Raw genomic sequence first — 17,264 nt, 5'->3', positions numbered from 1 at the left:
AGACATCTTGTATTGTAAATTTAGATCTGCTTAACAAACAGGAATGGAGTAGGTCAAATCAGCAGGAAATCCATGAAAGCAGACACACCTTAATTTGAATAACAAAAAGCTAATGAAATGTTTATATCAAAGGCCTTTCGAAACTTCTAATATCTTAAGACTCAGCTAGGGCTAAAGTGCTCTTGGAAAATTGTGGATAGAAAGCAAGTTTCAGAAGAATTATACAAATTAAAAGGAAATATATATATGAGGTATTAATGTGTAGTTTTTTATTCTGGATCAACATTTCAAGCAGTTAAATTTTAAAACAACAATTTTCTTAAAAAAAGCCTGGCTCACAAAAAATTAGCCAGATTGCTTATGAATAAAATTTTAAGCCTTACTGATTTATTCTGTTGATTAACTCGGTTGGATTTATTGGTTGTTAATAGTCTGCTAAAACAAATAATGAGCCACTTGATGAGAATAAAAGATATTTGCAGACTCTTAAAGTATTTAACTACTAACAGCAAGTCAGCCCAGGGAGACTGTATGTGGAGATTGAACATTCGAGGGCTTAGATCCGAAACCTAAGTCAAGAATAGGAGTAATAGCATTACTTGGAGTGTTTGCAAGGCACCCAGAAGAGTCTATTCATGGAAGCAAGGGATTGGGGAGAAAAACAGGAACAGAGAAGGGGAGTCACTAAAAATGTCCAGTTTATCTTGTGAAATATCTAGTCATGATGATGTTGAGCAACATTAGCCATCACAAAGGTTCTGTTCTCAGCCCCTGAACTGTGGGTTAGGTTTTAGACATTACCATTAATTATTGAAACTCAGAAGGCTGCAAAAACATCTTGATTCATTGGCAAACTGACAAACATATGGTGTGTTTTGCAAACCTCTAGTTTTCTGTTCAGAGGAGGAGAACATTAATTGCATACAAATTCTACTGGGAGTTCTGAAACCAGCCATCGTTAGCATAGTTAGATGTTGTATCTGGTAAGCTCAATGCATTTTAAAATCCAAGTAACAAATTAGAACTTTTACAGAGGCTTAGGACAACCAAAGTGCTTAAACGTAATAAACCCAAAGAACAACAACAATGTATCAGACAGCTTTTCTTTTGATTGATAGTCTGGATGGCATGTATATTTACTGGCAATCGGAAGCTGATGTCTGGAATGTGTAGTTTCATGATGTTCCTGGGGCCCTACCAATGCTACTTAAGTCATTTGATTGTCAGATTGACATTTGAAATCCCATGAATATCAAGATTCCAGATCCAGAGTCACTCAAAACAGAGTTTAATCATGAGCCACTGAACTGTGGACACCCTCCGAGTGCTGGAAGATATCACATGAAAAATACTCACATAGAGGGGAGGCTCTAATTCAGGTAGGTTATGGAGAGGCAAGAGCTATTCCATACTGAAAGTTGTAATAATTTTTTTTAAAGCTGAATATCAAACCTGTGTTTTGATGGATTTTGGTAGGAGATCAAATTTACCCTTACTCTAAAGTACAAAAGTACTGTGGCCCCAGTATCTTCAAGATTGCCCAGGGCCAGAGATGTATCCTGAAGTAACGGAGATCTGCCTTTGGGAGTAACCCTTTTTACTAAATTGGTGGCTTGTAGTAGAAAGGACGAGTTCTGTTACTAGGTTTATGACTGATTCCTACCAACTGCTTCCTGGATCAGAAAAACACAATCTCAGAGGAGGCTGCTTGCTCACACACCTGAAGAAGAAGAGTGCAGTGGCCACAGCTATCAGAACAAGGGGTGACACAATCTGTGAAACATGTAGGATTGAATTAATGTAAGCAGATGTACCTCCATGGACTTAATTGGAAGTCACACTCTCTCATGCCAGGGCTGAACTCATTTGCATGACTTTCCAGAATGAAGGTCTATAACTCTGCAAAATCTTAGGCAGAAAGTAACAAGCAGCTATTTAATCATCCCTGTGTACTACACAATTTTCATCCAGAATGGGTTGTTGTATTTATTATTAGTTAAGTGCCAGCAGCGTACTCCATGCTAAATATACACAAGACACAAAAGAAGATATAGTCCTTGTGAGGAGTTTAGAGTCTAAATAGATGGACATAATGGAAAACCAGGGACATCTCAGAGGGTGTTTTTTTCTTCTCCTTTTTCCACTGCCATTTTCTTTCTCTCCCTTCATTGTAGTATGTTGTGTGGGTGACACAATGAGGCTAGCATTTAGGACATCTTCCAATATAAAAAGAGCTGTGGGAACCTTAATGACCTTGTTTCTACGTCTCTTGTAAAAGAAGGTACCAGCAATACTTGCCCCAAGCACCACCTGATACCAAGATGGAATTCTGAGCATAGCAGGTTTCAGAGTAGCAGCCGTGTTAGTCTGTATCTGCAAAAAGAAAAGGACTTTTAGTCTCTAAGGTGCCGCAAGTACTCCTTTTCTTTTTGAGTATAGTAGAGACTCAAAGGGAAGAATGTTAACTATGCGACATCGCTCTGAATTCCTCTCATTAGTAAATATTCTAAGTATATGGGATAGCTTTACCTTTTGTTTTTACAAAAGTTAGGAGAACTACTGGGTGATCCTTTTTTCCTGGAAAACTCCATGGGATTTCATGATAGGACAAAAAGGAGGATGGTACTATCAAAATTTAGAATTTGCTGAACTGAATGGGAGTTGCAACATCCTGGATTTAGAAAATGCTAATAACCTAGTGTGCTTCCAGGAATGCCACCTTGATCTGCATCTGGACAGTATTTCAGTCACTCTATGGTCTGTAACATTCTGTTAGTTAGATTATTCCAACCTACCATTCCCACCAACCCAGTCACAGAAATATTCCTTACTTTTTTCACAGCCACAGAAGAAATCAGCCAAGCTCCATTGATTCCTTTCTGCTCCAGCTCAGGATTGACCCAGAATTTTTCATTTTTATTTTCTTTTATTAAAAAGGGAACTACAATATTTGACTTCTGTGGGACAAGGATCAGACCCCAAAGTGAGGTAGAATTTCATGAGACCCTCTGTTCTGAAGCTACTGTCTTCCAATAGCCCAGAATTAAAGAGGAAAGAACATCTAGATTCATAAAGAATTATGGAAATTGCAGTGTGGGAGAGTTGGATATGTCTGTATCAAATTATGAACACTATTTTATATTATGTGTTGAACACATGACTAAACTTACCTGAGGGCAGTTTATTGTACTACATTCCAGATTGCTACCCTGCCCTGAAAAGGGGCTTGACTTCTCGTTGAAGGTCTATCACAGAGAAACCATCAACACAGCAATCTAGGGCTATCATCTTTGAATAATGCTCAACTGCTGGCTCACCTCTATGGAACAATGGGTTTTCTACACTAGTGGGGCCAGTCTGTCTAGGGGAGGGGCTGGAGCTTTCCAGATGAATACTTGGCAAAAGGAGATAGAGACTACTTAAGAAAGGGTTCCGCTCTGAACAGGAAGGCAGACCAACACATGTAAGAAAGACTTGCAGGAATAAGAGGGGGCAGAAGGGACTGTTGACATACCTCAGACTCACACAGAGGACTTGTTTATTATTCAAAGATCTGCTTTTAAGAGTAAAGTGACTGTAATTAAGAAATTCCTTTGTTAAGCTTGTGTTCCTGCCACATTCTCCCTGAAGGGACTAAACTAGAAGCCCAGAGTGCCCACAGCCTTTGTGGAGCTCTGAGAGGCCATGTGTAAATGCCTGTGGATGGGATGTCGGTGATCTGAGAAACTTACTTCAGGATCTAGGCTGGCAGAACTGTGGAGTCTCAGATCCTAAGAAAAGGTGTCAAACAGGAAATCTGAGCCTGGGAGTCCCAAAGCATAACTGATCCAAAGCTAGTAGCACTGAGTGAATTCTGCCCAGACTCAGAGACTGGGTTCACTCACAGTGGATTGGTATCTATACAGAGGGATACTGGGCCAGGTTATAACAGAACTGGAAGACCACCTAGGTAATCTTCCAGTCCATTCATCCATCAGTGCCTTTTACCACATTTTCCAGTTTAAAATTATTCAAGTGACAGAGTTTCCACCTCACTTCTAAAAGAGTTAAATTCTACATTATTTAGCGGCTATTGTATATCCATGTTAATGCCCCCGTTAAAGAATATCAAGTACTGTATACAAACCTCAAATTTCATTGCCAGTGACCAAACTCGGAGAACAAAGCAAATCCACTGTGCTTGTGTGTGCATCATTGAGAGTTCTTTTCTGCTGTGCTCTTTGAAACCGAGAATGCTGGCTGGTTTTCTTCTTCACATCCTCCACATCACAGTTTTATGTGTGTAAATTTTAAAACTTAGCCCCAGTGTGCTTATAAAATGCCAGGTTATTGACAATGGTAGTGCTCATTTGCTGTGGCCAATTTAGCACTAATAAGCTGAAATTGCGCTACGGGGATTCTTCTACATGGAACATAAACTCCTTTCCCTTCACTATTAAGAACACTTTCCCATAAAATGATGGCAGCCTAATAGTTTCTTCTCCATGTTAGTAACCAATCTCTGTACATATTAGTGCTATTTTCCCCAGCAGGTTTCACTGTAACACATATTAGCTCTATTACAAGGCACTGAATCAACGAATACACAGTATGTTGTCCATTGAACTGCTCTGCCAGAGTATTGGGAATCCAGCATGTAATCCAGCATCTCACGTATTCAGACTATGGTGGTTCTTGAAAAACATCCAGTACTGGAAAAAGTGGAATTTGCTGCAGTGAACCATATCCACAGCTTGGGCTGGTTGCGGGTTTTCTGTTTTTGTTTGTTTGTTCCTATTAACAAAGGTGGGGTCTAGTCCAGGGTCACTTTCAGAAATGCTGAATCTGGGCCCTCCCACCCCTCCAAATGGGGAACAGCACCAGCAGTTGGGAAGGCATTCACACCCCCATGACGTCATTATTCACGCAACTCTGAAACTGGCACTCTGCATATACTTTCTCCTTTACTGGGTGGATATACGTTATTGCTCCTCCTTCAGCCCTCCCTTCTCTTATCACTGCATCCAATCGGCTATCCCAATTCACTCTCCTTCTTTCTTTGTCATCCCTGTCCCTTCTCTCCCTTTATGTTTCTCTTCCTCAGTTTTCCCTTCTCTTACTCCAACAATCCGTTCCTCTCCCCCACTTCAAGCCTGAGTCCAAAAATAACCAATATCATACTCCTAAAGCTACTTTTGCTTTATAAATAAAACAAATGTATAAACAAAACTGTAAGGAAAAAGGACATATGGAATGAACACGACATGTGCCTTATCTCATCCTGATCACTTTGCTAGTATGCACCTCCACCCTTTGGATCCAGCTATTCCACAAGTTTAAACCTACTGACTTCAATGGAGCTATGGGAATTTACACAAGCTATAGATCTGGCTCCTCCTCTTCTTGTATGCTTTACAGTGCCTAGCACAATGGGGCCTCTATCCTGAGCAGAGCCTCTGGGCTTAGTAAAATAAATAAATAATCTAATGAATGACGTTCCAGCAATGAAGCTATGTAGGCTGATCTCTCATTTATTGAATAATACACGTGGATCCACTTGTCTGCTTAGAATCCAGCACAGGGGTTATTTCATTCTGTAATAAAATGACTCTCATAATTCTCCCCAGAATAAATCAACTTGTGTGACATCATTAATACCCTGAACATTCTGAGCAGCCTTAACTAACCACAGTCTCCAGACAGAAGATGGAAGACACCACCATCTCGCTTCCTGAGCTTCACAGGGTCTGTGTTGTTAGGAATTAAAAACAAAGCCAAAGCTTATTAATTTTGTATTAATTAAACTTGTATTATAGCAGTGGTATCATTTCCCCTGTTTCCCTTGGCAGTAATCAGATTCCCTCATTGTGATAAACTACTCGGCCTTCGGCCTCGTAGCTTATCCACCTGAGGATTGAATTATTGCCTCATAAAAGAGAGGGCTGATTATATAATCACTTAATTAAATGTTGTGCTCAGTCATTGCTGAGCTACTCCTAAAATGCTTTTGGCATCTATATTCACTAGTGGAGTTTAAACATCAGAAGACTTTTTTTTTTCAGATGTACTACTTTAAAGGTTATTCATCCCAGTGTTCTTTTGTTTGTACTGCTTGATTATCATCCATCTGTCTGACTCACTCCCAGTCACAAAGGGGATGAAGTGCTCTGTATATTCCTGTCTGGCTTGCAGACAGCAGTCAAATTCTTAATGTTCTTTTTATTTTGGAAATGTTTTTTTCTCTTTCTGGCTGTAAAAACTTCCACAGGTAAAGCTCCCTCATCCATCTATTAGGCAGCTCTATTCTGAGCAAGTATCAAGGACCAGATCCGAAGCCCATTGAAGTTAATGGGAGTCTCTCAATTGACTTCAGTGAGCTTTGGATCAGGGCTTATAAAGGAAAAATCCACATGTGCTACATTATGAGAGTGAACAGTGTTTGTTACAGCTCCAAGAGTTCTCCCTTGTGGATGGTCACTGGGTTACTATATTAGACCCAAATCTTGAGTCCCATGTACTTTTAAGACTACTGAGTCTGAGTAGCATCCAGACACTGGCTCTATGTCTGGTCTTTCAGGCACACACATGGGGTTCAGACTCCAATGCTGGTACCCCTTCTTAGGGTGTGGAGCCCCTCAGCCAAGCTGCCATCGGTCCCAAGACCAGCATAGACCCTCAAGTTTCCCCAGTAGCTCCCCACACATGCCCCCTCCAGAGCTCCATCCTCTTAGGTACTCTGGATCAGTAGCTCCCCTTCAGGGATTTTCTGACACTTAAAGCAACAGAGACTTTGCAAAGGCACTTCTAAATCACACACACTTTACTCATCAACAAAGCCTAAGAGATAAACAGATCTATGGAAACATTAAAAAAAATACTTTCCTGCACATGAGACCTTCCCTCATTTTTTTCACTCCCACAGAGAGCTTTGGATATTAGTCAGTGTCTTCCAGGGAGTCCAGGATTTTTCTGCACCCTTTCTCCTCCTGTCCAGTATTGTATTTTGAGTCTGGTCTTCTCCTCTCTCATCTACATACAGAAGCCCTTCTGCATATAAGTATTGGTGTGAGACCTCATGCCCCAGCCATGCTGCATTCATTTGCATAACCTCCCTTGGTTTCAAAGGGGTGGGGGTGGATCCATCATTAGCCAACCCACTGTCCTTCCAGGTAGTCTCCATTGTCCTCTTAGGGCAAGGGATTCAAAAGCTGATAGCCCTTAATATCTGTCCCACTGAGGAACAGACCCCAGGTGTCAGTCCCCTCCTCTTAACACAAGATAGATAATGCAAGGATACAGTGAAGGATATCAATAAGACAATAAGCACACAGAGTTCATAAAATCAAACTGGAATTCATAAGTTCACATAGGTAGATCCCCAAACTACCACAGTGTTTCTCTGACATCATAGTACCATGTGGCAGAATGAATCCAAATCCATTTCTGTGGCTCCAAACTGTCCACTTGCCCTGAATTAGATTTTGCAGTTGAAAATTAAAGGGAAAGAAAAAAAGATACCTGAGGAAGGGGTTGGGAGCTGATCAGATACATAGTCACAAACTAAAACAATTTGGGGAAAAACTCCAGTGATTCTATTCTTTTGGCTGTGGAGGACCAAGGGTTTCTATGGCTCAGCTTGTCTAAATCAGAAGGCTTTCTACACTGTCCCTGTGCAGCTTGAATTTTAAGCTTTGATCCCATCTATGTGCTGAATTGTACGGAATAGGGTATTTCACTCCTTCCATCATCAGTGATGGAAGGCCACTCACACTTGACATTACATATGCAAAGTCAGGACCTGACAAGCTCCCTCTGAATTCATTGGGAATCTTTCGACTGATGTCAATGGGAGCTAGATAGATCACCAGCACCTTTGGCAATAGGGAAGGAGTAGACTGGAAAGCTTTCATGAGCACATTGAGCCATCTCCAATTATTTCACTGCCCTAAAAAGAAAAAACAAGTTCCTTTGCTATAGCCACTTGCACCCTGCTCAGATGTACATGTGTGAGAGATGAAAGATGGAAAGGCTATCGTATTATTTAATTTAAATTTTAACTCAAGTTGCCATTAACATTCTTTGGCACATTTTAATCAACAACGGGCCAGATTAATAACTGAAATTATAATACTGATGAATTAGGCCCAGTACTTATTGTTCTACTGACATAAATGAAAGCTTCTGTACGTTCTGGGATAATGTATGTGTGTGTGTGGGTATGGGAGATGGGGAATAGACTCATAGTTAAATCATGTTTCATTGAAACAAACTGCTCATGTTCTGCCTAGGTATTGTAGCCTCTCAAATCTGTTTCTCCCTGATCTCAGTGTAACATGTCAATAATTTCTACAGGATTAACTACTCTCATTTGTCAGTGTGTGCCTTTTTCCTCTTCACAGGGGTCTGCTCTGGACAGTGTATCTTCTATAAGCACGTGTTTGGAGTATAAATTACTTTTCAATCATATCTTTTCAATTCTAAAAACATTCTCTGTATTGTAGCAGGTGCTTTCCCTAGTGGTTATTTATATAGACTCTAATGGCTTGTCATCTGTCTATGCAGTCACTTCTCTGCCAAATATATAACAGAGAAATTTTCTAGTAGCATAAGCCTCTGGTAATTTTGGTTCTTTAAAATCTAGGATTTTTTTTAATCTAGTTGGACATAGCTCTTGTTCTGCAGAACTTTAATAGATATCTTAGAACTGTGCAAGAGTTCTTTTGGAATCCTGAACCCACCTAAAATCATGGTAGATTCAGAATCTGTTCCTTCCACCAACTTTGGGATAGGGTTGGGAATTAGTTGCTGCTGGGTATGCAGCCTTTGCACCCACTCAGAACCACTCCACTACCACCGGCATGTCTAGCTGAAGGGGACAGTAACTTATCCCCCTCACCCCCTTCCTGCTCTATCCTGGTGTTAAAGGCCTGCAGGAGAGGGCACATAATTGGAGGAGTTATTGACAGTTCTACAGGCTGGATCTTTGCTGCACTGTCTGGTAAGGATTGCCATACTCCTCCTCTTTACAAGTTTTTGGATGCGCATGTGGACAGGATACGCGTTTGCAGTCACATATTAGGTATTCAGTGTCCACATGACAATAACTGTTCCTGCAGAAATAATATTAACATATTTTAATTCTCTCTCTCGTCATCGGTATATACCCTAGGCAAAGCAATACATAAAATAAAGTAAGCAAAGCAACCACCAGGCTTGCTCATCCCACTAAGCTTTTTCTGAGGCTTGAGGTTGGAAGCTGTGTTCTGTATCTTATCTGAAAATGGTTTTTCCAAGTGCAGAATGCCTCCCAACCAGTGTTGCCATAAGTACTGATAAAAAGGACTTGAGTATAAGTGCCAAGTACACCCTCACAGAAGTACTTATAAGTACAAGTATGCTGAGAAAATAGCACTTATGTATTTATAAGTAAAAGTTCAAGTACCCGTATAAGTGCAAGTACTTTCAACTCCTGTATTCCCTACGATTGTGTGGTCAATATATGGACAACTGGCTAAATAACATAAGCACATAGTGGAAGAGAAAGAACAAAGAGCAATGGTTAAATTTTATTTGTATACACAAATAAGCATGGAATAACAATGCAAGAAATCTCTTATACATGTAAATAAATGTATTATATTTCATTTCCATTTTATTTATATTTTTACACACACACACACAGTATTATGGACAGACAGCATATCATTCCATGAAATGGGTATTTTTCTTCAATAACAGCATAATCTCAAACCTGACAACGGTTCCTTCTTGGCAAAAGGATTTGTCCAGCACTACTGAATAGTTTTTTCACAGGAACAAAGCTTGTGGTATGAAATTTGATAACAAACTTAGTAACTGCTGGTTATCTTTTCAGTTGATCCTGTTCATGCGATGAACCACTGAGGAACTGCATTCTAACAATTCTTAAGAAGGAGTCAGATACAGCGGCCTCCTGATCATGAGAGCTATAGAAATTAGTGGCAACACTGGAGCATGCCCAGTGGCTGCTAGGTGTTTCCCACCCCTCCCTGCAGGGTATGCAGCTATTGGGCTTGTTTCTCAATGCAGGACACCGAGAGGTATGTGTCTGCCAGCACTGGCCTCCCCAGCCCAACTCCCACTTATCCACCCTTCTGGTGTAGCTGGGTCAGGCCGGGCAGCAAATCTCTCCACTGCTGGTTGCAGTGACCAATCAGAAGTGAAGGAGGGAGGGCTGCCATCCTCCTGGGCTGGTGCCACAGCAAGGCCAACAGAAAAAACGGTGGCAGACGGAACCCAGAACTTGAATCCCCCACACCACGGCAGTGGGTTCTGGGAGCCAATCAGAATCCGGGACGGTTGCGAGGGATGTGATCGCTTCAGAAAAGTATTTTGAAAAAGTAGTTGCAGATTTAAAAAGCTACTTATGCTTTAAGTACCTTTAAAACGTGCTTAAATACAAATGAGAATATTTGAAGTACTTAAATATAAGTGTGTTGAGTGATTCAAAATACTTAAGTATGCGCTTCAGTACAAATGTATTTAAGTACATCATAACACTGCTCCTAACATCATGCTGGGACGTTGGTTCAGTATCGACCAGGGGGTAGAGTATTACAATACTATTTCCTGCCCGACCCACTGGAGCAAGGTAACAATTAAAGCAATGCTAAAGAGACTGGAAGGTCAGATAGAATACTGCTCCACACTAATACCTTATGAGAAAAGCCCCTATCCATACATACCCAACACCTCCTTAAGCCTTACCATAGACACCATCATGAGATCTTGGTGGCCCGATTCTCCCATAAACCCTGTTTGACTGAGGAGCCTTCCCATTCCCCCACCCCAACATCCAGTGAAAAAATCCCAGTCTGGGAGCCTACTTGACCTCATCCAGAGTGGGAGGTAGGGATCTTTTTGGGCAGAGGCTGAATCCTGTGGCCTGAAGAGAAGAGGTCACCTGAGGAAGCATTGGGTGACCTTGCATGGAAGAGAGCAGGGGCTGTCCCTGTGCCAACACTTGTAAATGTACCTTAGAGGTTTCAGTTCTTCTAATCCAAATGAATTGACTCCTGCAGGAGTATGTTCAGAGAAGCATTCCCTGGGCTGCCAGGTCCCATGTCACTAGAGTTCTGTGACACAGTGTTAGCACTGACAGCGAATCTGAGGAAACAGTTGTTACTGCTGAATGATTTCAAGAGCCTGCATTCCTCTGCTCTGAAGAAACTGCTTACAATTCAGGAGTTGCTGCGAAGATGACAAGCACTACAGAAGTATGGATGTTACATAAGGTGGCATTGGGACTGATCTTTCTCTCATTGACTTCAGTGGTGGAGGATAGGGCTCTTTGAGAGAATCAAGTTATGTCTCCTGTATCTAACCCAAACAGTCTTCTATTTGTCTGCAACAATGGGTAGTGAGAGGTGAGGCTAGGGACCAGTTGGTTCTCAACCTATTTACCATTGTGGGCCATATATGCAGCTCTGTGTGTGTTACGTGGGCCATATCCACACAATATATATACTACCTGCTGTGTTAGAGTCACACACCGTTACGTGTAGTGTGAGATACAAAGAAGCGGAACCATTGGAATCAGAGTATCTTCAACCCAATTAGAGAAGATTCTTTTTCATTTTCTTGGTCCCCTTTTTATATCCATGGGATTACTCACACAAGTAAGGGTTTGCAGGATTTGGTCTCTCTCTTCCATACTATAGCAGAGGTACAAAATACTGATCAGAGATCAGGCAAGACTGAGTTTAACCCAGTTAAACATCGTAAAGGCTGATCAGGGGGATGGAGGTTAGGGACTGTCTTACATTGTTGTTTAGTGACCTTTTCTGGTGAAAGCATGGAAGAGTATTGACAAGTTTCAGAGGCAGTACTGGCTAGTCTTTCTCCACCAGAAGGAGGGTCAGCATAATGCTGAGACCTTGAAGAACAGTGGCATGGAGGGGGAGGAGTGTCTTAAGTGCTGGAAAGGGCCATGAAGATTCTGTCTCTTCAGCCATAAGACAAAGGATATTGACCTACTGAGGTAAATTGTTGTGGGTAACTAGTAGATCAGATTACTCAGGGGTATGGAGGACATTTGACTCGCCAAGATTTGTTGACCTTCAGCGCACAATGCAAAGTCCACCTTTTTAAAGCAACATTGGGCTGAGCAGCTGGGGAGCTCTGGGCTGGTGCTATGGCATTCTCAGACTGGCTGTTTTATGCCGGGAAGGATTTGCTGCTGGTTGAACTTTACGGTTATGGACTGTGGGATGCACAGAGCTTGTGATAGGCATTGTGTAAAAAAATTAAAATAATAAATAGATAAATATACTTAGAAGGCTGTGTGTATTTGTGATCTATCAAAAGTTGTTTCCCTTCTGGTCTGGTTCTGTGCTTGTTTACATCAGTGTAAATCAGAAATAACATCCACTGAGCTCAGTGGAGTTACTTCAGTAGAAACCAGAGTCAGACCCTGCATGTCATTTCACAGCGCCTGCTCTGTGTCCTGATCCATGAAGTCACAATTCTGGCCCTCATACTTCAGATTGTTTTCTAGAGCAACAGATTCTGATGAAACAGCTGAAAACCAAAGACTTCTTTTTCATTGTGGGGAAGAAAAGCATGCACTCCAAGGAACAGATGGATCTTACCACAAACTTACATGTACGCCGCTGCATTACAATCAGTGTCATTTCCAAAATACATTTATTTCTTTTGAAAAAGAACCGGCAGCCTCAGAAAAGCAAAATAACTGCAATTCTTAAAAGTTCCAGCTGGTGGAGCTACTACATTGCCTGTGATAATACAGTAAGACAAAAACAATTGCAGTACTTGAAAGGGATCTGAGGAAATGTCCCCCAGACATATCCTGGCCATGGCTGTCCATGATTCCCTTTTACTGAACAAGGGATTGGAAACCGTTTGTGCAGCTTTCCACATAAGGTTTTGGGACAAAGAGTTAAATATCTGATGCTTTCTATCGCTTCCCTCTGTGAATGTGATTTATCATTTGTTGTATTAGTAAATCTATAAGCAGACTGTATGCATTATGGAATGATGTACATAGTATTATGCACTCTTTTAAGGCTACATCCCTGTTGCTATAGAACCCAGATCTTTCACTTAAGTCAATGGGAGCTTTGGGTGCAAAAGGAATGCAGGCTGGAGCCCTTATTTGTTAAAAATGTTATATTAAAATAACACAAATATTAAAAATTAAACTGTTAAATAATCAACATAGTGATACCAAATTTTGAACAGAATACACTGAAAAAATTATTTTAAGAGAAGATCTTAAAGAAATAATATAATAATAAAAATGGCAAGCTGCTCACAATCAATATGAACTCCCCAAATCTTTCCTTTTAGAAAGCAGAGCTACTGGTTTCTACTTGTAAATGTTCACAGCACAGACAGTTATTAACTAGGGGATCTGTTTGCATGAAGGGGAGTTAACTGAAGAAATTCCCAGTAAATCAAGAGGACATTAAATCCTTAATCCTCCTTACTCTCACTATATAATACAAAGATCCTGTTTAACTGGGTTCTGTTGTTTACTAGGTGCTGCACTTTAAACACTTGTAAAAGCAAAGAAATAAAAGCCACTTTTATTTGGACTCACTAAGGGCTAGATTGTGACTAGCCCAAGGCAGATGAGCAAGGGTGTGGTAGGACGGAGCACTTCTCTCTCCCACTCAGTCCGTGGGAAGGAGATTGGCACAGTCATAGTCCTTGTGCTGCCTTGAGCAAAGGCTACCCCAAGTAAGCACTTCCAGTGGCACTGGTCTTCTCAAAGAGGAGAAAGAAGATGGACTGGTTGCCCCTCCAGGTGTGGGGGAGCATAAGCTGCACACGAAAGGATGCAAGATCGCTGCAGTCCAAGTGTGTCTGGTGCTCCAGGGCATATTGGGTCAGCTTCTCAGCTGGTGTCAAATGGCACCATCCCATTGCTTCAATGCTAACTATGTCAAGTTAGACTGCTGAGGATTCAGCCTGGTGTGCCTGACTGAGGCAGCGAGGCTCCCACACACCCCCGGACTGCTGTTTGGCTTCACAGCCACAGTCCAGCCCTTCATATATTTATGAGAATTATCCGTGGAACTATCGTATCCAGAGTCTGTGTGTGGCTGGCATAAAAACCCAGTTCAAATGTTTCTCCTCATTGTCTACCTCATTCTAAGTAAAATCACTGTCCAAGGGAACCATCTGTCTTACTAACACTCCGATGAAAACGGTTACAAAAGCACTCCCCTCCTGTCATTGTCCCAAGAGGCATGTGCCCTGCAGTAGTGCGGGGGTGGAGGCAGATACCATATCATGGGCTTTTCAGAGCACCAGCTGAGATATCACATCAGAGTGGCAGCTCTCTGGAGGCAGCAGAGAGTCGGTTGTACCTGTTTACAATGTGTTTAGCTGTTATCAGGATTTATATAGTAATTCAGGGAATGGAGACAGGATGGCTCTGGGGATTGCTTGTGGGATATGAGCCTTTCATCTCTAGGTCATCTAACAGCTGTTTAGTGGCCTACAGTGTGTGTGACATGAGTGATGGTCTGAGTCCAGTACCTCAAAGACAAGCGTCCACATCACAAAAACCGCCTTCACAATTAGCACTAATTGGCACTCCCATTGGTAGCCACCTCAGAGAAGCCAGAAACTGAATGACCAGATATAGGGTCTGCTGTGCAGAATGTACTTATCTCTTTAAAAAAAACTGGGTATTTGGCTTGAAAATTCCTCTCGGAGTTCTTGGTTTGTAAAGGTCAAGTGTGTCCTGGAGCTGAGGTCATGGTTCTGAATCTCTTTGTTCCAATGCATTTCTTCAGTCTCAACACCCAGAAACACATACACTGGGTGAGTGAAAGACTGGATCATTTCCAGAGAGCTTAGAGGACAGATAACCTCGTAGCTTTCCATCAATGCATTTCAAATTGAACAGATACTAGCACCTATGTGCAATAAAGAATCAGGTTACCTTTTTGTGAAATGAAGTGACGTTTGTGGGTAGTGAATTGAAGGTAAATTTTACAATACCATTGATAAAATATCACTCTGATTCTGTGCCCAATGGCCTTGGCAGGAAGGTTGGACCGGAACTTGGCACGAACCATGCCACTGTTTCCATGGGCACGTGTTACTTTCCCCCAGATCACTCGTGTTCTGTTGGGCTTCCCACCAGGAGTCACGGTATTGTTTTTAGCTTTGTATACATAGGCGCATCTCTTGCCCAAGTAGAATTCAGTCTCATCACGGGCATAAACTCCATCAATTTTCAGAAGGGCAGTGTGCTCCCTCTGATTTCGGAGGCCACGCTTATAGCCAGCAAAAATGGCTTTGGACCACAGTCTTCCAGACATGGTGTCGTCCTGAAGTCCTGCGCCATCTTGGGTCGGAGGCGCGGGGGCCTGCTGGGAGCAGGACTTCAGGACGACACCATGTCTGTAAGACTGTGGTCCAAAGCCATTTTTGCTGGCTATAAGCGTGGCCTCCGAAATCAGAGGGAGCACACTGCCCTTCTGAAAATTGATGGAGTTTATGCCCGTGATGAGACTGAATTCTACTTGGGCAAGAGATGCGCCTATGTATACAAAGCTAAAAACAATACCGTGACTCCTGGTGGGAAGCCCAACAGAACACGAGTGATCTGGGGGAAAGTAACACGTGCCCATGGAAACAGTGGCATGGTTCGTGCCAAGTTCCGGTCCAACCTTCCTGCCAAGGCCATTGGGCACAGAATCAGAGTGATGCTGTATCCATCTAGGATCTAAATTTTTACTATTGATAAAATAGCTTGCCTCAAACATTTCACAATTTTTTTTTTTTTTTTTTAATATATTAGCATCAAAGAAATGTAGGGCTGGAAGGAACCTTAAGAGGTCATGAAGTCTAGCCCCCTGCACTGAGGCAGGACCAACTAAACTTTACCATCCCTGACAGGTGTGTGTGTTTTTTCAACCCTGTTGTTAAAAACCGCCATTGATGTGGATTCCACAACCTTGTTTGGAAGCCTATTCCAGAGTTTAACTACCCTTATAGCGAGAAAGTTTTTCCTAATATCTGAACTAAATCTCCCTTGCTGAAGATTAAGGCAGTTACTTTTTGTCCTACTTTCAGTGGACAAGGAGGACAATTGATCCCCGTCCTTTTTTAACAACCCTTAATATATTTGAAGACTGTTAACAGTTTCCCCCCCCAGTCTTCTTTTCTCAAGACTAAACATACACAGTTTTTTTTAACCTTTCCACATAGGCCAGGTTTTCTAAACCTTTTATAATTTTTGTCACTGTCCTCTGCTCTCCCATCTTTCCTCAAGTGTGGCACCCAGAACCCAGCGCAGGCATGGCTCCACTAATTAGGTGCCTGGAGAAGAGGCACATGTATGGTGAGGGGGTGGCCTTGGTGGGAATAGGGAGTAAGTGAGAGGGGGCAGTGAGGTGAGAAGAGGGGGTTGGGGGAATTTGGGATGTGTGAGGCTGCGGCAGCCAGAGAAAGGGGTGACTTTCCCCAGCTCCAGGCCTGCGGCTGCCAGGGAGAGACAGCCCTTCTTCCCAGCCTCAGCTCTGTGGCTTCTGTGGTGGGGGAGAGACCCCCCCTCCTTCCCAGCCCCAGCTCGGGGGCTGCGGCAGCCAGGGAGAAAGGGCACATCCATCACATTAGAAAGGTAAGACTACTGATATTAAAATATGAGTTATGTGCGTTTATTTGTAGAACCAAAAAAATGTTAATTATTATTAAGTTTTTTTTTATATAGTGCTTTTATCCAAACCACTTTACAATAGTTAGCTAATGGTACAAACAAACTTTTTTTTCCACGAACCACTTGAAAATGGCTGAGGGTCTCAGCGGACCACTTAATGATCTTTCCAAATGTTGAGAACCACTGCTCCAGAGTGCATGGAACCCTTCCTAGCTTGGTGTCATCTGCAACTTTTATAAACACACTCTCCACTCCATTATCTAAGTCATTAATGAAAATATTGAATAGTACTGCACCCAGGACTGACCCTGCAGGACCCCTCTAGATACATTGTCCCATTTTGACAATGAACCATTGAAAAGAACTCTCTTGTATTTTTCCATTTGCTAATGAAAGTAGCCATAGATTCTTCTTTTTAACTGAAAACCTCATGAATAGGTGAAATTTTGCATGTTAATAGTTGTTTTGCTAGAAAATGCAGATTTGAAGCTACCACAACTATTTGCGAATTTGGGGTGATTTTGGCAAATAGTTTCAGTTAAAAAAGGATTTTTTAAAAATTCCAAAATGGTTAATTTCAGCATTTCTGAAATGATAAGTTTCAATTTTT

The 17,264-nt window shown here is 41.8% G+C and overlaps 2 pseudogenes; one reads left to right on the top strand and one right to left on the bottom strand.

Annotated features, from left to right (window-relative positions):
• Positions 1 to 8,947: 8,947 nt before the first annotated feature.
• On the bottom strand, positions 8,948 to 15,336 carry LOC144260186 (large ribosomal subunit protein eL33 pseudogene; annotated as a pseudogene).
• Positions 15,330 to 15,735, top strand: LOC144261594 (large ribosomal subunit protein eL33 pseudogene; annotated as a pseudogene).
• The last annotated feature ends 1,529 nt before the right edge of the window (positions 15,736 to 17,264 follow it).

The sequence above is a fragment of the Eretmochelys imbricata genome, chromosome 2 (assembly GCF_965152235.1).
Source record: "Eretmochelys imbricata isolate rEreImb1 chromosome 2, rEreImb1.hap1, whole genome shotgun sequence".
NCBI lineage: Eukaryota > Metazoa > Chordata > Testudines > Cheloniidae > Eretmochelys > Eretmochelys imbricata.
Note: the sequence above shows the minus strand (reverse complement) of the source record. Positions and strands in the feature narration are given on the sequence as shown.